Source organism: Bubalus kerabau, chromosome 1 (assembly GCF_029407905.1).
Source record: "Bubalus kerabau isolate K-KA32 ecotype Philippines breed swamp buffalo chromosome 1, PCC_UOA_SB_1v2, whole genome shotgun sequence".
Lineage (NCBI taxonomy): Eukaryota > Metazoa > Chordata > Mammalia > Artiodactyla > Bovidae > Bubalus > Bubalus kerabau.
This window is the reverse complement of record NC_073624.1, coordinates 156,948,228-156,972,467: the sequence shown is the minus strand read 5'-3', so window position 1 is coordinate 156,972,467 and position 24,240 is coordinate 156,948,228. Positions and strand designations below refer to the sequence as shown.

Here is a 24,240-nt window from a genome sequence, read left to right as displayed (position 1 = left end):
AAAGGAGCCTTCTCTATGTATCCACAGAGGCCCAAACTCAGGGACAGTTAAATCAGGACCCCTGTTGGACAAACCCAGTCGTCAATTGTGTTCATCAGCAGGGGAGAACCTTTCTTTGTGGACCTGGAATGTCCGGGCCCATAGGCAGGGTCCCTGCATGCATCTCAGTCCCTGCGGCAGCCTAGGGAGCATGATATTGGGGCCAATGAGGACACAGGTCATCCCCCAGGCTTGGGGAGGGATGATAGTGTGAACTTCCCAGAGTCTAGGTTCGGTGCTGAGAGGACTCACCTTCTATCGTGGTCCCGGAATTCTGCCCCAACGTGTATTTGCCAAATTTGCTTCTAGGAATTCCACTTTTTAAGACAGCACTTTTCCACAACCACTCATCTTTTTAAAAATTATTACTTTTCCTAGCTGTTATTTTTGCATTCTTTTATAAATCCATTTTGAACAAAATACTTGATAGACACAAAAGAATGTAACAAATATGTTAAAATGCACAATGTGAAAATGACCTCCCCACCCCATTTGAAAGCTAGAACATCGCCAGTGAGTTACATCCACCTATCCCACTGTTACACTTTGCCCCACTCCAAGCAGCCAAATCTTGATTTTTGTGTTTATCATTCATTTGCTTTTTGTGTAATTTTTTCACGTGAATGATTTATAAAATTGGAATCAAATTCTCTGTATCTTCTTACTTCACTTAACTTAATATGCCTCTAAGATGTATTCATGTTGTTCCAAATAGCTGAGGTTCGTTCGCTTTCATTGCTGCATTACATTCCTTTGTGTAAATGTATTCTAATTCATATATCCATTCATCTGTCTACAGACATTTAAGTTGTTTGAGCTGGGAGCTTTCTGCTAAACCAAACATGCTCCTAGAAACATTCCTAAAACACTGGTACCCACAGGCAAGAAGCTCTCTGGGCATTGCTGGGTCAAAGTGAAAGAAAGTGAAAGTCGCTCAGTCATGTCTGACTCTTTGCAACAAGATTGTCTATACAGTCCATGGAATTCTCCAGGCCAGAATACTGGAGTGGGTAACCTTTCTCTTCTCCAGGGGGTCTCCCCAACCCAGGGATCGTACCCAGGTCTCCCGCATTGCAGGCGGCTCTTTACCAGCTGAGCCACAAGGGAAGCCCAAGAATACTGGAGTGGGTAGCCTATCCCTTCTCCAGCAGATCTTCCTGACCCAGGAATCAAACTGGGGTCTCCTGCATTGCAACTGAGCTATCAGGGAAGCCCAATGCTGGGTCAGTCTATACTCAAATGTTCAGTTTCACAAGATTAGTTTTAGCCGCATTCCCACATTCTCCCTTTAAGTGTGTGGTTGCCTGTATTATTATTCCCCATTACTCACTCCCCAGCCTATAAGGGGATTGATCATTCGTCTCCACTGATATCTGTGGTATGCAGTGTCTTGCTTTGGGGGACATGTCCCTGCCAAGTGACTTGCTTTGACCAATGGAACATTAAAAAAAAAGTACCAAGTACCTTATCTAAGCAGAAAGTTTAAGAGTCATCACGTGTTCTGTCTTCGCTCTTTTTCCCTCTGCCATGAGATTTTCATGTTCCCAGTGGGAGCTGTTCCATCAGCCTGGACCCTAAAACAAAAAGACATGGAGCAGAGCTGCAGCCAACATAAATGATAAAAGACTTTGAGTGAAAGATACAACTTTGTTGTTATAAGCCATTGAGTTTACAGGTTGTTTGTTACAGCATCATAACAGCAAAGCCTGCCTGAGACAAGACATTCCATTAATATTTACTGAGCATTTCCCACAAACAGGCATATGCTGGGCTCTGTGAAAGCAATGATGTCGAAAATAGACAAGGCTTGTGGCTTCATGGATCAAACTCTAGATAAGTAGTACATCAAAAAGGTTCTAGAGATTCCCTAGTATAGCTCTCAGGGACAAACTCATCGGTTAGAACTCTTCCCATCAGAGGCAACATGCCTGATAAAGAAACGTGCAGTTTCCCCAAATCTTAGTTGGAACAAGGATGCTTGCTGAAGTTTGGACAGAGGGGAAAAAGGCATGGTTGGGAAAGGCAGCTAAGAACTGAGCTTCTGCTCCAGAAGTGAGTAGACCTGAAGGAGCCCTGCTCCACAGCTGGTTCTGTCTGGATACCTTTTTAAAAGTGAGGCATAATTGACATAATAGATGCACAGACTTTTTAAAAAATGAAACGTGTTCATTGATTCTCAAAATGTCCAGGAACTACTCTTGAAGCTCAGATAGATCCAGAAGCAAAGAACAGACTCAGGGCCTCAGCTCTGTTCTCCTCTGTGTTTGTCTTCATTCTCGACAGCCTCTTCTCTCACGGTCACAAACTGACCACCACTCGATACAAGCTCCTTCAGAGCTCCAAGACCCCCCTTCAAACAGAGGCCCTGGGCCTGACTCCCAGGGCCGAGTTGGGCCACAAGCCCAACCCTGAGCCAATCAATGTCCAGGGAGATGAAATGCACTGATTGGCCCAGGCCTGGGTCACACGCCACTCCTGGAGTTGGTGATGGGGTCACCCTAACCAAACTCCATGGGCTGAAAACAGGGTACAGGTGGACACCCTCAGGGAAAATTAGGGTACACTTACTAGAAAGGGAAACAGATGCTGGGCAGGCAAGCCACAAATATCTATAACCACCTCCATCCGCCTTCACAATGGTACACGGGAGCCACAGAAACTGGCTTGTGAGAGGCAATCGTACATCCCTTCCAGACTTCACATTCAGTGGTATCACGTTAGTATGAAATCGCCGTCATGAAAGTGCTTACATCATGGGAACAGGCAGGTGCTACACATCAGGGCTTTCAATTCCCCAGAGGTTGTTACACATTTACTAACCCACCACTTCCCCATCCCTAAGTCTCCTATTGTTATCATTCCAGCTCTGCCTGGTCTCACAGCACCAATTGCACAAGTCCCTGGCCTCTCTGGGACTTGATTTTTCCCAATTATAAAATGCAAAAGTTAAACTCACTCCTTTTGAAGATATCTTCCATCTCTGACAGCTGTGAGGCCCTGAAGAGTGTGTGTGTGTGTGTGTGTGTGTGTATGCACACAAGTTCATGTTTGCATTTTCTGCATCAGAAATCACAAATGCAGGCCTTGGCCATAAACTCCAATATAATTTGGTGAGCTGTACCTCTTGACTTGGGCTATTAAATCATTTTCCCTCCAAAGGTACACATGTTGTGGCATAAGGAGCAAACTGTTGACAGATGGTGGAGAAACTTCGCAGGCCCATAATTGAGACTTATTTTCATACATTCGTGCCAGTTTGAAATCTAATTGCCAATAAAACAATACTGTGATACTGCCACATCTAATACCTCTGCCACTCTCCAAAGTTACACTTGAATCCACTAGTAAATTCTAATCTCCCAGAGAAAAATATTTCCCCCTCTTCATCAGAAAAGCAGTGCTATAAATCCACGTACAGTGGTTCATTTTCAAACACGAGCCTACTCTCCCCGGTCCCCAAAGAGCCCTCACTCGGCTAATGTTAGTGCCTGCCTGAGAGCTGTAGATATTCTTTGTTTACTTGACAGAGCACAGATGTGGTTTGGCGCAGCAGCAATGAGATCTTTTGCTGAGAAACGCTCTGATGGGCCAGTTTCTCCCCATCTTAGAATGACCCAGTACCACTCTTTGGAGATCTTTTACCCCCATGAAGGTAACGTGGCTAGAGACCCAACGCCACCCATCGAGCAGGGTGAGATGGAGGAGCCCTGACCTCTCCTCCCCAGTTTTCCATTTTCACCCTCCTGATGAAAAGGTTTGCAGACAGGTCAACCCAGATCAATCAGGGCTGTAAACAAAAAAGAGGCTTTTCGTGCAATGAAGACACGCAGGGGCAGGGTTCATTTGTGTCTACTGAAAATGCAATCTGTCACCCCAAACCACAAGCCTGCTAACAGTAGTACCAGCCATCCTTCACATGCCAGAGCTCTGCCTAGTTTACAAAGAAATCCTCACTGCGGACCGAATCTATGCCATGTCTGAGCCCAAGGAAGATGTGGTAAATACAGTGATTATCGTCCTTGCCTACGTGGTCTTCACATTAGCCCTGGCATGTGGGCTGTTATTTTTCCCATTTTAGAGACAATAAACTGAGGTTCAGAGTGGCTAAGAAATTTTTCCTTGAGGTTGCACAGTGATTAGTGATGATGAGATCTCAACTCAGATTATCTGAGTTAACTCCAAGTCCAGTTCTTCATTATGAGGATTAAGTGAAATTAACTATGGAAGCTTAAAAAAATTCAGTTCCCTTTCTCCCACCCCAGTCCCACCTTCACCTGTGGTCTCAGTTCTTCCATCTGATCTTTCCCACTTTCCATATACAGGCCCTTAAATGTTTGAAAATTATCATAGTCTCCTGAAGTTTCCTTTTGCCATGCAAAACATGGTTTCTTGGCTTCTTCATATATTCCCCAAGTCATCACCTGACATCTAGATCACTACTTCTCAAGTGAGCACATGAATCATGCACAGAATTTGCTGAAGTGCAAATTTTGACTCAGGAGTTCTGGGTGGAGCCTGAGCATCTGCATCTCTAACCACTTCCCAGAGGATGCAAATGCTGTTGGTCCATGGACCACATTTTGAGTAGCAACCATAGGGCATAGACCTTCCCTGTCCAATTTCAATAGCCACTGGCCACACGAGGTTACTGAGTATTTGAAGTGCTGTTGGGGCAACTGAGAACCTCAATTTTTATTGTGCTTAATTTTAATCATTTAAATTTAAATTAAAAAACAAAAGTAGTATAAAATATTTTTCCACTAAATACAACTTTTGGTTTCAGTGAACTATGTTTCATTTTGACCACTGAAAATCTAGAGCTTGAACTGAGATGTGCTGGAAGTATAAGATACACACTGGATTTCAAAGACTTAGCACATAGGGAGGGAAAAGAGAATGTAATATCTCAATAATTTGTTTATATTGATTACATGATGAAATGATAATATTTTTGATAGACTGAGTTATCTAAAATATTGTACTGGCTACTAGAAATTTTTTTAATTTTAGATAGATAGATTGATTTGGCCTGCATTGTAAAGCTGTCTTGTTGGAAAAGACACTGATGCTGGAAAGGATTGAGGGTAAGAGAAGGAGGTGACAGAGGATGAGATGGCTGGATGGCATCACTGACTCAATGGACATGAATTTGAGCAAAGTCTGGGAGATAGGGAAGGGCTGGGAAGCCTGGCATGATGCACTTCATGGGGTCACAAAGAGTTGGACATGACTTGGTGATGGAACAACAGCAATATTTCTATTGAACAATTATGGTCTAGATCATTCACCAGCCTGACCACTTTTTTCTTTCTGCTGAGCTCCAGCTTAGCAGTCAGCTTTCCACTGACACAAGGTCTAGACACTGTACTCATACCAATACCACCTGAGGGCTATTGGATTGTTTTGCATGAGTTTGGGGGTCAACCACACGACATCAACTCCCATGTCTTTTTGGCATGACCTGGCATTCATCCAGCTCTACTCTAGCCCTGATGTGCCTAGTCTAGATGTATCATTAAGACACTACAGTTTTCCCAGTTCAGTCTCTCCTGTTTGCTTCAGCCCATTCTTCCTGCCATTCAGGGTCTCCCTTGCATCTTGATTCCATCATTCAACATATCCTTGCCAACTTCACAACATCCTCATATTTGGTAAGCTTGCCTTCATGTCTTCAACCAGGGCAGCAATTAAATTGTTAAAGGAGACAGATTACATCTTGAGATTGATCTCAGGCCCCCAGAGCCCTGCTTCCTGAATGACAGCAAGCCATTCATCAGCACCCTTCGGGTATCACACTTCACTCTGCCTGTCTGTGCTGTCCCCTAAAATCCTCTTCCTCTCTCTATATAGCCGTGTGAAAGAGCTTGCCCACAGGTCAGTTGAAATTCCACTGCCAGAAAACTTCCATAGGGAAATAACCATGGATGTATGTGAAAATACAGCTGAAAGGAAATGTTAACAGTAATTTATAATAGAAAATAGTAAGGAGCAACTTCCATGATGTCTACAACAGGAATTGGTTAAAATACAGTATGGTATATCCACTTACTGCAATGATCTGCATATATTTAAAACATGATGTTATAGAAAAATTGTTGTGGAAAATTGTCCTCAATATATTTAAGTGCTAAAAGCATGTTATAGAAGAGTATGTAAAGAACAATACTATTTCTAAGTATTGTTTATATTAAGTGGGAAAAAGATAGGTGCAAAAATACATTAAAATGGTGAATACAGTTATCTCTCAGTGATAGAATTGAAATCACTTTTATTTTCCATGCCAAGGGTTCTGCTTACACTATCTTGTTTAATACTTGTTGCAACTCTGCAGAGTATGCAAAATCATCTTCATCTTACAAGGAGACCAAAACCAAAGCTCATAGAGGTTATCCACCCTGTTCCAGGACCCTCTGGAGGAAGCACAGGGCCATTGGAAATCAGTCCTTCTGGCTAAGTCCAAGTCTCTTCCCCAAGACCCACAGCCTCCCCTCTATGGCCTGGAGGATTCTGTAAGCATGGGATATCTGGATTCCAGCCAAATGTCTGATTACAGCCATTCCTTCCATCTGTGTTTTAAATCTATCCCCATCTCATCTACTTGAGGACATAGCTTCAGTCATCTTATTTCATCACATGCCTCCTCACTACTGATCATTTCTTTCGGCATACTAACATGCTCTTATTATTTATGTGTTTAGTCATTCATTCATTTGTTCATTGATTTAAAAACAAACAAAAAACTGCCTCTCCTAATCTCAATTTTCCCTTCAGGTACCACCTCACTTCTCTTCCTCCCCTTTAGAGCAAAACTCCTTCAAAAGGAGCACAAGGGAGTATTTAACAAATGGTACCAATGTTTAGGAACCCCATCAAACATGGAAATGAGATGACAGGTGACCAGCTTTGCAAGACCTAATTATCTCATTTGCCGCTTAGAGCCAATGACAGAACATTCTACTGATTTAGAGCTGATGCCCATTTGTATCAAAGCTAACTGGCAGGAGTAGCTTCAAAACCATGGCTCCTAGGTCCCAGAGGACATTAGCGGAGAAAATATGAAGAGACTCCCAGGACCCAAGTCCCAGAACATATCCTGCCTCTTAAGAAGAACAGCAGTGAATGCTCCTCCCCCAGACAAACATCAAACCCAAATCCCCCCTGTTGTGTAAATCCTAAGAGCATCATCATTTCAGGAGATGGTAAAGAACCCGCCTGCAATGCAGGAGACCTAGATTCGATCCCTGGGTCAGGAAAATCCCCTGGAGAAGGAAATGGCAACCCACTCTAGTAATCTTGCCAGTCCCCTAAAGTGCACAGTCTCTGGCATCAGACAGATCTGCATGTGAACCCTAGCTCTGCCACTTGCCATCTGTATGATTCCAGGAAAATTTTCTAAACTCTGAATCTCCATTTCCTCAGTTGTAAGCAAATTCTCATGAACCAACAGAAACAGTGAAAGCGCACTGAAAACTTGGTGCCTAGTCCATGAAAAGTGAGGTCGAAGTGAAGTCGCTAAGTCGCGTCCGACTCTTTGGGACCCCGTGGACTGTAGCCTACCACACTCCTCCATCCATGGGATTTTCCAGGCAAGAGTACTGGAGTGGGTCGCCATTTCCTTCTCCAGAGGATCTTCCCAACCCAGGGATCAAACCCAGGTCTCCCGCATTGTAGGCAGACGCTTTACCATCTGAGCCACCAGGGAAATCTAGTCCAGAAATGTCCCTAAAACTGAAATGATTAACAGCAGCAACTGACTTTCACGACAGCACTAAGGGGTCATGTGGTGGTAGGGGCCCCTTTCTGGGGGGAATGGCCCTCTGGACAAATGCCACCTTCAAGAGATGTCTCCCTTTAGGTCACCAGTCTATCCCCTGGTACAGGCTGAAACCTCTAGTCTCAAGTCATAAAGAAGGACACATAGCTCTGTTAGAGTACAGTGGGGTTAATTCCCATGCAAAGGCTGCCATAGGATGGTAAGCGTGCATTAGGATTGCAGTGACATAGCTCAAAAGGATTCTAGGGGGCTGACTCCCTGGTGCTCAAGCTTACAAAGACTTGGCTGTCTCCCTGAGAGCATGGTTACTCCCAGGTAGTCCCACAAAACAGAGTCTTCTCCAGGCCACAGAGTGCTGTCTGAGATGCTGCTGTTACACCCATTGATGGAAGTTCTCTCCTGCCCCTGAGCACACATGGAGGACACAGAACTTGCCCTGCAGAGACCTTCCAAGATCAGGCCCATCATCCCTGCGCATCACACCCTGCCTGGAGGAGTAGGTCTAGAAACTCTGCTCTCCCCAGGGACGAGGCTTCTCCCCATTGTTCTCAGCTGAATCTAAAGGGGGAGAACCTGCATCAGTCCTCTATTTGTTTCCCGACAGGTAGGGAGGGTGTGTTCTCTGGGTGAGGGCCAACTTGGTTACAGGCAAAACGATGTGATCTTGGTTTCCCCTTTGGACTAAGACAGAAGTTTCTCACTCCAGGCTTGAAGAGGAGAGGCTCACCCCTCACCACCCACAGTCACCTGCAGACCACTGTCCCCCTGCAAACATTCAAGGGAGTCTCTTGCTCCTGCCATTTCCCAACCTCATCACCATCCTATTCTACCATGCTTCCCAAATTGTGTTCCACAGATTGTGATCCTACAAAATGCTCCACTGAATAAGGGTTCCATGGTTCCAGATGTTTGGGAATCTCAGATGTGTATCTCGATCCTGCAGAATCATCAAATACAGAGGTGTGTTAAAAGCAGGGAGAATTTTGTAGTAAAGACACCTGGCATTTCCCAAACTTCCTCCTCCACAGAAGCTGTCTCACAGGAACGTCTATTAATGCTTGTTTGAACTGGCACTCGGTGGAACTCGCTTTGGGAAACATCTTACCAGCTTATGTGACACGCCCTCATGCTGCTAGCAGCCTCACGGCCTGGCACAGGCGCCTCCCTTCTTCCACAGCCCTTCTCCACTTTGCCCCTTCTGTGGGTGTCGCAGAAATGACTTTCGACTTGCCCAGCATCCTTATTCTTCTTCTGATAAAAATACCTCATTCTTTTTGGGACTATCCCCCCACCCAACCTCAGATCACTAAAGGTTACATGTGACTCGAGACTGGCCAAGGACAGCACTGAGTTCCCCTGGCCACAGTAATCAGATCACTGATGGACTGGGAACACCAGCCAGGCCAGTAAAAGCCAACTCCAAAGCCTTTGCTGGAGCTTCAAGATAAAAGGAGCTCTGCCTTCTGTGGGCATTGCTCAGAAAGTAGCATGTGAGCACAGAGAAGCAGGTGGCCACCTTGTGGAAAACCTGCCTGAGAAGTAAACCAACATGGAAGAAGGTGAAGCTTCGAGATATTCCTGAAAATAAACTGATTTATAAATGCTTGGTTTCTTATACTGTCAATTACAAGAGTCAATAAATCCCTCCCTCTTCCCTAATCTAGTCGTGTTGAATTTCTGTTACCGTAACCCAGTCATTCATAATAATACTAACACATAATAATCCCACTTGGTTAATGTTTACCAGGTTCCATGCATGTTTGTATATGCTTGACACAGATTTTTAAATTTAATCCTAACAACTATTAACAATATTAAGATATCAATATTAATATCATTTTTTATTCCACGGGCAAAAAAAAATCAAGGCACAAAGAGGTTAAGCAATTTGCTTACGTTCAGAGACCCAGTAAATGGCAGACCCAGGAATCGGATCCAGGCCACTGCTCTGAGCCCATCTTCTTAAGCACAAAGCCACCCACTTCTGTAAGTATAATTAAGAACTCTAACCAATGCAGCAGGCTCTGCGCCCAAACACTGCGTCCTATCCTATCCTTAATCAGCAGGGATTTCAGTGGCTGATTAATTCAGGAAAATTGGCCTCAAATTATGCCAGGCTTAGAAAACCTTTTAAAGTCCCAACCAAACTCTCAAGATGTTCAATGTGCACTTGGAAAGAACATGTATTTTGTTTTTGTTGGCTAGAATGCTCTATAGGTATCTGTTAGGTCTATTGTTTTAGAGTGCTGTTCAAACGTACTTCTTTTGTTGATCTTCTTTATTTTATCCATTATTGAAAGTGGAGTACTGAAGGCCCCAGCTGTTACTGTTGATTATCTATTTCTCATTCCAGTTCTTTCAGGGTTTTTTTTTTCCTTCATGTTTTCAAGGATCTGTTGTTAGATGAATCCTCTTCTCTTTAGTCACTCAGTCGTGTCTGATTCTTTGCGAACCCAAGGACTGTCGCCTGCCAGGCTTGTGAGGTGCATATATTTTTATAATTTTTATGTCTTCCTGATGGATTGGCCTTTTGTCATTGTAAAATATCCTCCTTAGTCATTAATAATAAGTTCAGTCTTAGAGTCCATTTTGTCTGATGATAGTATAGCCACCCAGCTCTCTTTTTGGTTACTGTTTGCATGGTATATCTTTTCCATCCTTAACTTTCATCCTATTTGAATCTACGTGTGTCCCTTTTAGACATCCCACCAGTTTATTTTAAAGCAGGTACCAAACACTGTATCATTTTATCTGTAAATCATTCAGATGAAGAATGTGTATATCTAAAAGATTAAGACTTAAAAAAAAAATAAACACAACACCATTATCACATCTAAACACATCACATAATTTCTTAATATCAACAAATACCCAATCAGTAATCAGCATTCATTCTTCAAACTCTCATCTTTGAGACCAGTGCTCTCCTGGTCCCCTGCTGTGTCACAGAACACTTTCCTCCTTCCATGGACTACAATTCTAGCCTAAAACTTCAAAAAATGCTTCTCTTCTCTAAAATCCTGTCCTCAGCTCTCTGATCTGTCTCCACATTCCCTTACACATCTCATCCTCTCCATGGTGCCAATAATCAGCTCAGTAACAGAGACATCCAAGATTTTCTCCCATGTAGGAACTTCACGTGTTCAACTTTCTGACAGAGCATCTCTATGGAATCCTCACCTCAGACCTTACATTTCCCAAACCTAACACCTCATCTGGCCACCAAACTTGCTCTCCTGCCAAATTCTCCATCCCGGTCATCACATCATCCTCCAATCAGCTACACTTAAAATCCCTGTCCTCTTGATCACCTACCTCCCGATTTTCATAGGTGCCAGTTGTCCCTGGCCACCACTATATGCCTCTACCAAGTCTTCCCTGATAGACCCTTGGGGTTTCATCTCCCTTAATGCAACCTACCTGCAGGGAGTCCTTGTCCATCACTGCTCAGCTTTTCTCTTTATAAGCATGTCCTCAATGAAATCCTCTCTCTCACAGTTCCTTAGGTTTGGCTCAGTGGTAAAGAATCCGCCTGCCAAGCAGGAGACATGGTTCGATGCTTGGGTCAGGAAGATCCCCTGAAGAAGGAAATGGCAACCCACTCCAATATTCTTGCCTGGGAAATCCCACGGACAGAGGAGCCTGGTGGGCTACAGTCCATGAGGTCACAAAAGAGTCGGACACAACTTAGCAAGTAACAACAACAATGAAATCTTCCCCTCACAGTTTATTAGGTTTGTAAAAGGTTTATCATCTTATTTGAGTCTCAAAATGCACATGAGGTAGTGGTGGACCAGAGAACATAATTTAGTTTTCTGAGGATGCACAGTTATTAACTGGCACAGCTGAGACCTCAATCAGGTCTACCCAGCTCTCATTCCATCATGCTTATTAGCAGATGTGAAGTACTATACCAGCCAACCTTCTGGAGGAAACTAAGATGACTAAGCCACAGTCCTTACCTTCAAGGAAATTCTGATGAGAGCCAAGACACAAATAGGACAGAAGTCTATTTTGTTAAACAGATTTAAAACCCAGCAAAGGCAGCAGCAAAAGAGACAAGAGAGGGATTCTCCAGGTGCTTGAGGGTGCCATTTGCTATAACACAGTTATCAATGGTGGGCCCTAGGGACTACATTTAAAAGCTGTTCCAATCAGCCATAACGAATTAGGACCAGGGGGGACTGGTGTAGACTGCATGGCTTGGATGGGGCAAGAGGGGAAGGGGTCTGAGGCAACAGGTGGGCAAACCAGGTGGGAGTTGGGGGCAGAGATTTCACCCTGCAGAGGGTCTGAGCTACCAGGATGATGACTCTGTACTTAATTTAGCAATGGCTGTGCTTCTGTTTTGGAGAAGGCAATGGCACCCCACTCCAGTACTCTTGCCTGGAAAATCCCATGGATGGAGGAGCCTGGTAGGCTGCAGTCCATGGGGTCGCTACGAGTCGGACATGACTGAGCGACTTCACTTTCACTTTTCACTTTCATGCATTGGAGAAGGAAATGGCAACCCACTCCAGTGTTCTTGCCTGGAGAATCCCAGGGACGGCGGAGCCTGGTGGGCTGCCGTCTATGGGGTCACACAGAGTTGGACACGACTGAGGCAACTTAGCAGCAGCAGCAGTATATAGAAACTGCCCAGATATGGATGGAGTTGGATGGAAGAAGAGGCAGTCTAAAACACCTGAGAATGAGGTTATAGCTGATGAGGAGGCTATCCTGCCATGTCCAGGTACAGAGAGGTTTGTGATTCAAAGTTGCCAAGTAAGAATGAGGATCAGAAAGTAGATTTAGGGATGAATAGAGAGGGTTAATCTTTATAAGGCTCATTACTCCTCCTACGCCACCCCATGTACAGTGGGCTCTATATCAAAGTATGCATCACTCAGTGACAAGGAAGAATACACTCCCATGAACTAGAATGAACTGTCTGGGACAACCAAAGATAGCTCAGGGGGTGGGATATTGCAGCCTATATCTATGGCACTCGATTATTTCCAGGGTAATAGCTTCCTGTTCACCCATCACAGGGGAATGTGTCAAGCCCTATGTCCTCAGAGCTCCCAAGCTGCTCTTTCTTAAACATGAACGGACAACTCAAGAATTGTCCATTTGAGGCAAGTTGCTAACAAGAAAAGGGCTTCCCTGAAGGCTCATGTAGTAAAGAATCTGCCTGGAATGCAAGAGACCTGGGTTCAATCCCTGGGTCAGGAAGATCCTTTGGAGAAGGGAATGGCAACCCACTCCTGTATTTTTGCCTGAAGAATCCCATGAACAGAGGAGCCTGATAGGCTATAATAGTCCACGGGGTCACCAGTAAGAAAGCAAGAAATCAAGAAATATAGAAAAACAGACCTACAAGGAAGCTATGATAATTCAAAATAAAGAAGAGTAGAAAGATTTAGGAAGCTACTTCATTCATGAAGCAAGAAACATAAAACATGAAACAATACAAGATACAGTGAAAAACAGAATTTTTAAAAAGGGCTGTTGGAAATTCAAAATGAGATAAAATAGAATTTTCCATCAGTCAGTTCAGTCACTCAGTCGTGTCCAACTCTGCAACCCCATGGACTGCAGCACGCCAGGCCTCCCTGTCCATCACCAACTCCCGGAGTTCACCCAAACCCATATCCATTGAGTCGGTGATGCCATCCAATCATCTCATCCTCTGTTGTTGCCTTCTCTGCCTGCCTTCAACCTTTCCCAGCATCAGGGTCTTTTCAAATGAGTCAGCTCTTCGCATCAGGTGGGCAAAGTATTGGAGTTTCAGCTTCAGCATCAGTCCTTCCAATAAACATTCAGGACTGATTTCATTAGGATGGACTGGTTGGATCTCCTTGCAGTCCAAGGAACTCTCAAGAGTCTTCTCCAACACCACACTTCAAAAGCATCAATTCTTCGGTGTTCATCTTTTTTTATAGTCCAACTCTCACATCCACTCATGACTACTGGAAAAAAACCATAGTCTTGACTAGATGGACCTTTGTTGGCAAAGTAATGTCTCTGCTTTTTAATATGCTGTCTAGGTTGGTCGTAACTTCTCTTCCAAGGAGTAAGCATCTTTTAGTTTCATGGCTGCAGTCACCATCTGCAGTGTTTTGCGGGCCCAAGAAAATTAAGTCTGCCACTGTTTCCACTGTTTCCCCATCTATTTGCCATGAAGTGATGGGACCAGATGCCATGATATTAGTTTTCTGAATGTTGAGCTTTAAGCCAACTTTTTCACTCTCCATACGAATTTTCCATAGGAAGGGTTGAAAGATAAAATCAAGGCAATCTCCATATAGAAAAACAGAGAATATGTATAGAAATCGAGGGAATATAGTGATTAATCTAATTAATTAATCCAAATGTTGGATTAATTTAGATTAATTTGACCAACAGGAGTTTGAGAAAGAGAAAAGAGTAGAAGGACCTCTGCAGAGAGGAGTCTTCTGGTAGGGACCCGACAGGCATTCCAGGCACAGGGAACAGCCTATATAAGACACAGAGTATGAGCTGGGAGTAGGAGCTGTTTATGGAGCTATGAGCAGCTCTGTGTGACTGAAGGACACAATAGCCAAGAGGAAGACAGGGGGATAAGATCTCAGAGGTAGAGCCTCAAAGTCCTTGAATAACACATGAAGAAGTTTGGTCTTTAACCTGCAGACTCTTGAGGACCTTTTAAGCAGAGGCAAGATGATCAGGTTTGCAAATAAGAAAAGATTAGCCCAGAGTGCAAGATATGAGAGATGAGCTGTCCTAGATATCAACTGCTGTCTAACAAATAGCCTCAAACTCAGTGGCTTAAAACAATAACAATCTTATATTTGCTGGCAAGTCTGTCATTTGGACAGGTCTCAGTGGGGACAGTAGTCTCTGCTCCACATAGCACCATCTGGGGAGACTCAGATGCTGAAAGTGACTCAGAGGCCTGGGAGTTCAAATTACAAAATGGCTGCTGCAGCTCCTATTTCACATCCTTTGGGAGGAGTAAGAGAATGGCCTTCCCTAGATTCCCAGCAGATGTCTCAAGTCTCATGGAGTCTGATCAGGTCACAAGTGCACCTCCCTGTACCAATCACTGTGGCCCAGGCAACGATGGGCCCAGCTTTGGGCTACCTGCTCTTCCTCCCAACTTGAGTGGGAGAGGAGCCCCACCCTTGCCTGGACTGAGAGTGGCAAAGAGGCACACCTCCAAACGATAAAGCAGGGGAGGATGGGGGATGGATGCTGGTAATGCAAATATTAACCTCTGTCTTCAAGTTCTTCCCCTCCCCCTCTCGCCTGCCCTTCAGTGGAAGGAAACTTCCTGTTTCCATGTCTTGCTGGGTAGAAGGAATGCTAATTGTCCTAACTGGAGAGTTCTGTACCCAGAAGGGCCATTTACACTCTGCTCAATACAACTGATGAAGCATAAACTACTTAATTCTTAGAGTGAGAGCGTCTCTATCAGGTTTTTCCCAAATAGTAATGAGTCATTATCAGCCCAGACCTTAACATCTGCTTACTCAATCAGTCCATGGCTAGTCACAGGCTATTAATGTCATCTGCACTGCTGCCCCAGTCCCAGGCAGCCTGTGTGCCCGGCCCCCAGAGTCTCATTAGCCGGTGAAGCCAGAGGACCTCAGGCTTGAGGATGAAGACTTTCTTATGGGCACTGGGGTGCAGCTTGTTAGGGGAATGGGTGTGGGTGCAGTCAAAGAATGACCTATTTCTGACTCTTATAATCAAAAACTCTTGGAACTGATCTTTGGGCCAAAAGGTCCTCCAGTCTCTTCTTACATATCTCTGATGGCAGTGAGCTCATGACCTCACAAGGCAGCATATCTGTTACAATTTCTCAATCTGTGCCCCCATTAATTAGTTAATTATATGCAAATTTGAGGCAGCTTGACTGGATATGTCCAACACAAACGGATAAAATTAACAGCAAAGGGACAAAAGGGCAGGAAAAAATAAAACAAGGAGTAAGATTAGCATGCAGAAAAGCAGACCAGCCATTCTATAGAGCTACAAATTTGACATTAAGCTTCCTTGTAGCTAAAAGGAAGAAAGAACCATTACCAGTTACAAATTCACAACATCAGTGAGAGAGAGAGAGGTCCCCAAAATTGATTGCTAAAACAACTTGTTATAGAAGCCTAGTTTTCCTGAAAGTGTTTGTTCATACTGAACCAAAATCTGATTTCTCTTTAATTTCTACATATCAATTCAACTCAACAGACATTTAAGAAAGCCCCAGGAGGGCCTTCCCTGGTGGTCCAGTGGCTAAGACTTCACACTCCCAGTGCAGGGGGCAAAGGTTGAAGATCCCACGTGCTGCAACTAAGACCCAATGCAGCCAAATAAATAAAGGGTTTTTAAAAAAAAGAAAGCCCCAGTCACTCTTTCACTTCTATAAACTTCCAGCGTCTCCTGTGATGGGCAAGACGTTAGACTTCAGGCTCTGGGGGCTCATGTTCCCGAACTTCTACCATTTTTTACCTGTGTGACTTTAAGCAAATCCCTTAATTCACATGCCTCAGGTTCCTCATCAGAACATGGAAACAAACAATGCTAAAGTACCTACTTTACAGGGTGGGGAGATACAAATGGTATAGGAACCCCACTGTGTTCCACAAGGAGTCAGGCCCACTCCACCCTTCTAATCATGTTGTCAATCTCCCCCTTCATAAACTCTGTTCAAGGTGAATCTAACTTCCTGGTGTATCCCCAAATTTCAACTTCTCAGTTTCTCTTTTCAAAAGCTGTGCCTTCTACCTGGAATGTCTTCCTTCTGACTCTTACCTCCATCTCCTGTCTCTAAATCCTTGGTACCATTCACAGCCCACCTCACATGGTAGCTCCTATAGGTAGCCTAGTGTGAGTTCAACAGCTACTCATCATATTTACCTTACCCAGATCCTCTAGCTTACATCTGCACTTCCCTCAAGACTAGCCTATCTTGTTACTTCTCAGGGAATTTAAATGTTCTTTTTGAAACTCAGTTCAGTTCAGTTCAGCCACTCAGTCGTGTCCGACTCTTTACCACACTCTTTGTGAACCACTCTTTGCGGTCCACACAGTCAAAGGCTTTGGCATAGTCAATAAAGCAGATGTTTTTCTGGAACTCTCTTGCTTTTTCAATGATCCAGCAGATGTTGGCAATTTGATTTCTGGTTCCTCTGCCTTTCCTAAATCCAGCTTGAACATCTGGAAATTCACAGTTCAAGTACTATAGAAGCCTGGCTTGGAGAATTTTGAGCATTACTTTGCTAGCGTGTGAGATGAGTGCAATTGTGTGGTAATTTGAGCATTCTTTGGCATTGCCTTTCTTTGGGATTGGAATGAAAACTGACCTTTTCCAGTCCTGTGACCACTGCTGAGTTTTCCAAATTTGCTGGCATATTGAGTGCAGCACTTTCACAGCATCATCTTTCAGGATTTGAAATAGCTCAACTGGAATTCCATCACCTCCACTAGCTTTGTTCATAGTGATGCTTCCTAAGGCCCACTCGACTTTGCATTCCAAGATGTCTGGAATGGTGTGAGTGATCACACCATCGTGATTGTCTGGGTCACTTTTTGTAAAGTTCTTCTGTGTATTCTTGCCACCTCTTCTTAATATCTACTGCTTCTGTTAGGTCCATACCATTTCTGTCCTTTATCGAGCCCATCTTTGCATGAAATGTATCTCTAATTTTCTTGGTATCTCTAATTTTCTTGAAGAGATCTCTAGTCTTGCCCATTCTGTTGTTTTCCTCTATTTCTTTGCACTGATCACTGAGAAAGGCTTTCTTATCTCTCCTTGCTATTCTTCGGAACTCTGCATTCAAATGGTTATACCTTTCCTTCTCTCCTTTGCCTTTCACTTCTCTTCTATTCACAGCTATTTGTAAGGCCTCTTCAGACAACCATTTTGCCTTTTTGCATTTCTTTTCCTTGGGGATGGTCTTGATCCCTGCCTCCTGTACAATATCACGAACCTCCATCCATAGTTTTTCAGGCACTCTATCTATCAGATCTAACCCCTTGAATCTATTTGTCACTTTCACTTGATAATCATAAGGGATTTGATTTAGGTCATACCTGACTGGTCTAGTGGTTTTCCCTACTTTCTTCAATTTAAGTCTGAATTTGGCAATAAGGAGTTCATGGTCTGGGCCACAGTCAGCTCCTGTTCTTGTTTTTGCTAACTGTATAGAGCTTCTTCATCTTTAGCTGCAAAGAATATAATCAATCTGATTTCAGTGTTAAACAATCTCAACTCCCAAGAAAAATAATGCAAGGAAACAAGAAAATATAACATAATTCTCCTGTGCAAATTAAAGCGTATCAATATAGAGACATTTTGGATTGAAGGAACACAGCAATCTCAAGTCACAGCCAAGAACAGACAATGCAGACATATAGAGTTGGAGGTCGCAGTTGACATGAGTCAGTCTTGCTCATAGCTGTTGTCGTGTTGTCTCTGTGTATTTGAGGCTCTTTTTGCTAATAATGATGAGTTGTTCTTGCAAATAAAATAAATATTAATAAGTCCATATGCATAGTATACTTTACATAAATCCTGTGAGTGGTGTTCCAAGAAATAACAAGTTTTGAAAGACAAGAACTTCGTGCTGTCAGCCTTATTAGGACATCCCGATGTTACATTATTCAAACACCACCCCATAAAATCCACTGGCATTTTCCTATGTTGTAAAGCCAGTATAGTCTATAGTTCTATTCTACAAGCTTAATAGTAGTGGAGGGGAGGGAAAGAGGAGGAAGGGGAGAAGAGAATTAAGCAATGGGCTTATTCCTATTAATTTTCACAGCTCAAATACTATTTTTCCTTCATATCATTCCCAGCCCCATGGGCTTCTTTACTATTACTCATACACCAAGGCCACACCCTCCACAGGACCTTTGCACCTGCCATTCCCACAGCTGGGATTAATCTTCTCATAGAATCCACATACCTTCCTCCAAGTTTCTGTGGAAATTCTCAAGGGTACTAAGAGGCCTCTCCTGACCAGCATGTAGAACATGACTCAAAAGACCCTTCCATTAGTGGCTTCCAAGGGGCTCAGTGGAAAAGAATCCACGTGCTATTGCAAGAGACAAAAGAGAAGTGGGTTCTATCCCTGGGTCAGGAAGAACTCCTGAAGGAGGAAATGGCACTCCACTTCAGTATTCTTGCCTGGAAAATTCTGTGGACAGAGGACCCTGAAGAGCTACAAGTCCATAGGGTCACAAAGAGTTGGACATGACTGAGCACATACACGTTGTTAATTTATAATGTTGTGTTAGTTTCAAGTATACAGCAAAGTGATTCAGTCATATATGTATATACATATATATATTCTTTTTCGGGTTCTTTTCCATTTCAGGTTATTGCAAGTTATTGAATATAGTTCCCTGTGGTATACAGTAGGTCTTTGTTATTTATGTATTTTATATATGATAATATGTATCTGTTAATCTCAAACTGCTAATTTATCCCTTCCCCCACACTTTCCTTTTGGTAGCCATAAGTTTGTTTTCTAATTCTGTTGAGTTTTTTTCTGTTTTGTAAAGAAGTTTGTATAATTTATATAATTTTTTAGATTCCACATATAAGTAATATCATATTATATTTATCTTTCTCTGATTTATTTCACTTAATGTGATAATCTCTGGGTCCATCTATGTTGCTGCAAATGGCATGGTTTTATCCTTTTTATGACTAAGTAATATTCCATTGTATATATGTACCACATCTTCTTGAAACATTACTTTTTTAAAAAAATCATGATATTGTCTGCCTTTTACCACAAGGCTATAAGCACCATGAACTTAGGAACTCACTTTACTCATTCACAGGACCAATACTGGCCTGGCATATAGTAGGTATTCTTTACATATTATTGAATGAATTAATTAATGAATGTTGATATTCTTCTTAAGACCATGGCTAGAAAAGATTGTGTATTGAATTTGGGATTGAAGAATTTTTTTTAATCAGTTAAACACTTTGCTATTCATTCATCCATCCTTTCTTAAAATAGACTTTTATGTTCTAGAATATAGTGATATGATTATGTTAATCAGAGAAGGCAACGGCAACCCACTCCAGTACTCTTGCCTGGAAAACCCCATGGACGGAGGAGCCTGGTAGGCTGCAGTCCATGGGGTCGCTAAGAGTCAGACATGACTGAGCGACTTCACTTTCACTTTTCACTTTCATGCATTGGAGAAGGAAATGGCAACCCACTCCAGTATTCGTGCCTGGAGAATCCCAGGGATGGGGGAGCCTGGTGGGCTCCCATCTATGGGGCCGCACAGAGTTGGACACGACTGAAGTTATTTAGCAGCAGCAGCAGTGAGGAAACTGGCACCCCTGCAGCTCTCACTCGTGGGAAGATGGAGTAAGAATTGGTTACCCATGTTTTTCTTTTCTTTTTTTTGTTTTTCTTTTCTTCATAGGCATGGAACTCATACTCTCACATACACAGGAGTCTGCACTGGATTAGTCAAGACTCTCAGCTGCAAACTATAGGAATCCAGCTCAAAATGGCTTACCCAAAAACAAACATGCATATTGTTTCCAGTGATGTCCAGGATATCTCTCTCTTTTTATTTCTCTTTCCCGCCTCCTCTCTTTCCTTATCTGTCTTTACTTTTCATCTCTTCTCCCCTTTTTTATACATAATTTTCATTATCTTTTGGCCACACCATGAGGCATGTGGGACCTTTGTTCACTAACCAGGGATGGAGGCCTGTCCCCTGTAGTGGACGCACAGAGTCTTAACCACTGGACCACCAGGGAAGTCCCATGCCCCACCTCTTGTGAATTTACTCTCAGGGAGACCATCTCCCCATGGTAACCTCTGCATGGCTTACCTCCCACCAAGCTTAGCAAACACTGAAAAGAGAATCTCTATAGGAGCAACAAACAGTTGGAAATGAAATTTTTAAAACTGTTTACAATAGCAACACAAAATAAAATACTTGGGAATGAACATAATGAAAGACTCTACACTGAGAATGACATAATATTGCTGAAAGAAATGAAAAAAGAACTTAAAAAATGGAAAGAGATATATTCATGGATGGCAAGATTCAATCTGGATAAGATGTCAACTTTTTCTAAATGGATCTGTAGATTTAATGAGGTCCCAATCAAAATCCCATCATGTTGTTTTTTGAAGAATTGAAAGTGTTGTTTCTAAAACTGGTATGAGGGGAATTCCCTGGTGGTTCAGTAGCTATGACTCCACAGTCCCAATGCAGGGGGCCCGGGTTTGATTTCTGGTTAGGGAACGAGATACCATATGCTGCAACTAAGACCCTGTGCAGCCAAATAAATAAATATTTTTAAAATAATAAGATAAATAAAAATTGATATGAAAATTCAAAGGACCTAAATATTTTTTAAAAATCTTGAAAAAGAACAAAATTAGAAAAGTCATACTACTTATGGCAGAAAGTGAAGAGGAACTAAAAAGCCTCTTGATGAAAGTGAAAGAGGAGAGTGAAAAAGTTGGCTTAAAGCTCAACATTCAGAAAACGAAGATCATGGCATCCAGTCCCATCACTTCATGGGAAATAGATGGGGAAACAGTGGAAACAGTGTCAGACTTTATTTTTCTGGGCTCCAAAGTCACTGCAGATGGTGACTGCGGCCCTGAAATTAAAAGACGCTTACTCCTTGGAAGGAAAGTTATGACCAACCTAGATAGCATATTCAAAAGCAGAGACATTACTTTGCCAACAAAGGTTAGTCTAGTCAAGGCTATGGTTTTTCCAGTGGTCATGTATGGATGTGAGAGTTGGACTGTGAAGAAGGCTAAGCGCCAAAGAATTGATGCTTTTGAACTATGGTGTTGGAGAAGACTGTTGAGAGTCCCTTGGACTGCAAGGAGATCCAACCAGTCCATTCTGAAGGAGATCAGCCCTGGGATTTCTTTGGAGGGAATGATGCTAAAGCTGAAACTCCAGTACTTTGGCCACCTCATGCGAAGAGTTAACTCATTGGAAAAGACTCTGATGCTGGGAGGGATTGGGGGCACAAGGAGAAGGGGACAACAGAGGATGAGATGGCTGGATGGCATCACTGACTCGATGGACGTGAGTCTGAGTGAACTCCGGGAGTTGGTGATGGACAGGGAGGCCTGGCATGCTGCGATTCATGGGGTCGTGAAGAGTCAGACACGACTGAGTGACTGAACTGAACTGAACTTCAAGGCAGTATATCAAGGCAGTGTGATATTGGATAAAGGAAAGACAGAGAAGTGGAACAGACTGTAAAGTTCTAGAACAGGAAAAGTAAGTTATAGTGATAAAAAGTCAGACTCGTGATTGCCTCTGCTTTGTGCACTGGGGAGAGAGTGGTATTGACCGAGAAGGGGCAAGTGGACACTTCCTGGGATTGATTGGAAAAGAGCCAGAGGGACCCTCTTAGGTGATGGAAATGATCTGTACCTTGATTTGCGTGTTAGTTACATGAATGTGTATACAGTTGAACCTTAAACAACACAGGAGGCTAGGGTCACCCCACACAGTAAAAATCCTCTATAACCCTACAGTCGGCCCTCTGTATTCATAATGCCACATCCACAGAGTCAACCGTGGACCTTATAGTACTTCAATATGCATTTTTTATTGAAAAAACTCCATTAGTAAGAAGACCTGTGCAGTTCAAATCCATGTCTTTCAAGGGTCAACTAAACATTTGTCAAAACTCTTCAAACCAAATACTGAAGATCTGTACCTTTCACTCTGTATAAATTATATCTCAAAATTACAAAATTTAAAAGAGAGCCTCTCTATTCTAATCAGTTCCCAGAGCTGTATCTCATTACACAAATGTGGTCACATGTTTATCCCTGAACCAGTGCCTGGCCAGGGCAAGGGATGAACCTGGTCGTCCAGGCCTAAGGAATCTGTCCATCCCTAGGGTTTAGGCATGGAGTCAGCACCCCAAAACGCATGGTCTAGGGTGCTGTATTTCCCCAGAGTAAAAGCCGAGGTGTTCATCGCTTCACATTCAAGAAGTGAGGAGAAAGAAAAGATGGATGGAGGAAGGGAGAGAGGAATTGACAGGAAGCTGGCTATCATGTTCTCCCTTTCCCCTCTAACTTCAATCTCACTTTGAAGTGATAAATTAGATGAATCAAGAGGAAAGCCAAGACCATTCAAAGAACTAAAGACCCACTCCCCATGTCTACTGGCAGGAGTCTGTAAGACTCCAGGAAAAGCCCCTCATAAGAGAATTCCAGCACAGCAAAGGGTGATGGCTCAGCAGGGTCTGCAGGAAATGGCCAGAGGACTGAGCCTGAGGCAGCACCCCTGACCCTCCACCAATAGGGGGATCCAAAGAGGGCACACAGAGGTACTGAGAGGGCAGAGGCCCCCCAGGATCCAGAGACAGAGGCCACCATGGACAGGAATTGTATGACCCAAGGACAAACAGCCAAAACCAGAGACATCCCTAGAAGTCTGGAAGAGATCAGTCATACCTAGTGGCCAGCAGTCCAGGGGCAGAGCAGACTAGCTTGTGGGCATGGAGGACACCTGTCCTCACTGCCCGAGGAGTGCAGAAAAGCAAGAGAAGGAATGAAGCTGAAAGACCGAGCATTGACTTGAAGAGCTATTCAGGAGGGACTTTTTTTTTTTACCATTTTTTTTCTGGCTGTACCACACAACATGTGCGATCCTAATTCCCCAACCAGGGAGCAAACCCATGCCCTCCGCAGTGGAAGCTCAAGTCCTGACCACTGGACCACCAGGGACGTCCCAAGAGGGACCATTCAATCAGCTCTGAAAGCAAAATAAAATGATGAATGGGGACATTTGCACTGAGAAGAGACTGAACAGACTGGCAGAGGCTGTCACTGGCATGTTGGGTTTCCTATTCTCCTGCAGAAGAGGAGCTCAGCAAGAGGGTCAGGAAAATCAAAGAGGCTACCTTTTTGAGCAAGTCCAGTACAGTAAAATACAGCTTCTACCACACAGATCTCACTGAATTTAAGTGTCATAAAAGCAGAATTATGTGCCCAGTGTCGCAAAGACACTAAAAGACACAGCCGAGACCAGAAAGAGACCTGTCATGTGTCAAAAACACATTCTTTCTGCTGCCTTATGCATCCTGCCTGCTTTGGTGCCTTCCATTGTCTGTCTTCTGTGGCTGGAATCTTCTCCCACCATCTCCCCCAATCCTGGCCATGCCTTGTCCTGAGGCAGTCCTTTCTGCCTAAAGTACCCCTTCCTGTCTTCCACCTGTCCAGAGGACCACGCCTCTATGTGCAGAAAGCCCCTGCGCTAAGGCCTGGGGCTTCCTAGTCCTCCCCAGCAGCTTGCCAGACTTCATTGCAAATGGTCTCCCAAGACCTGCAGGAACAAAGCCAAACTCTTCATCCCGACATCCCAAACAAGACCCCATCTGGCTCCACATTGCCTTTTTTCTCACCTCCACTGTTTTTACACACTCCAGGTGA

At 43.5% G+C, this 24,240-nt stretch overlaps 1 long non-coding RNA gene across 1 annotated transcript in view; it reads right to left on the bottom strand.

Annotated features, from left to right (window-relative positions):
- LOC129641837 (uncharacterized) overlaps window positions 1–24,240 on the bottom strand; it is a 56,524-nt gene that overhangs the window by 20,337 nt on the left and 11,947 nt on the right. The window contains exon 2 of the long non-coding RNA XR_008709477.1: window positions 1,504–1,613. This is a non-coding gene — a long non-coding RNA (uncharacterized LOC129641837). The remainder of the gene's footprint in view (window positions 1–1,503; window positions 1,614–24,240) is intronic.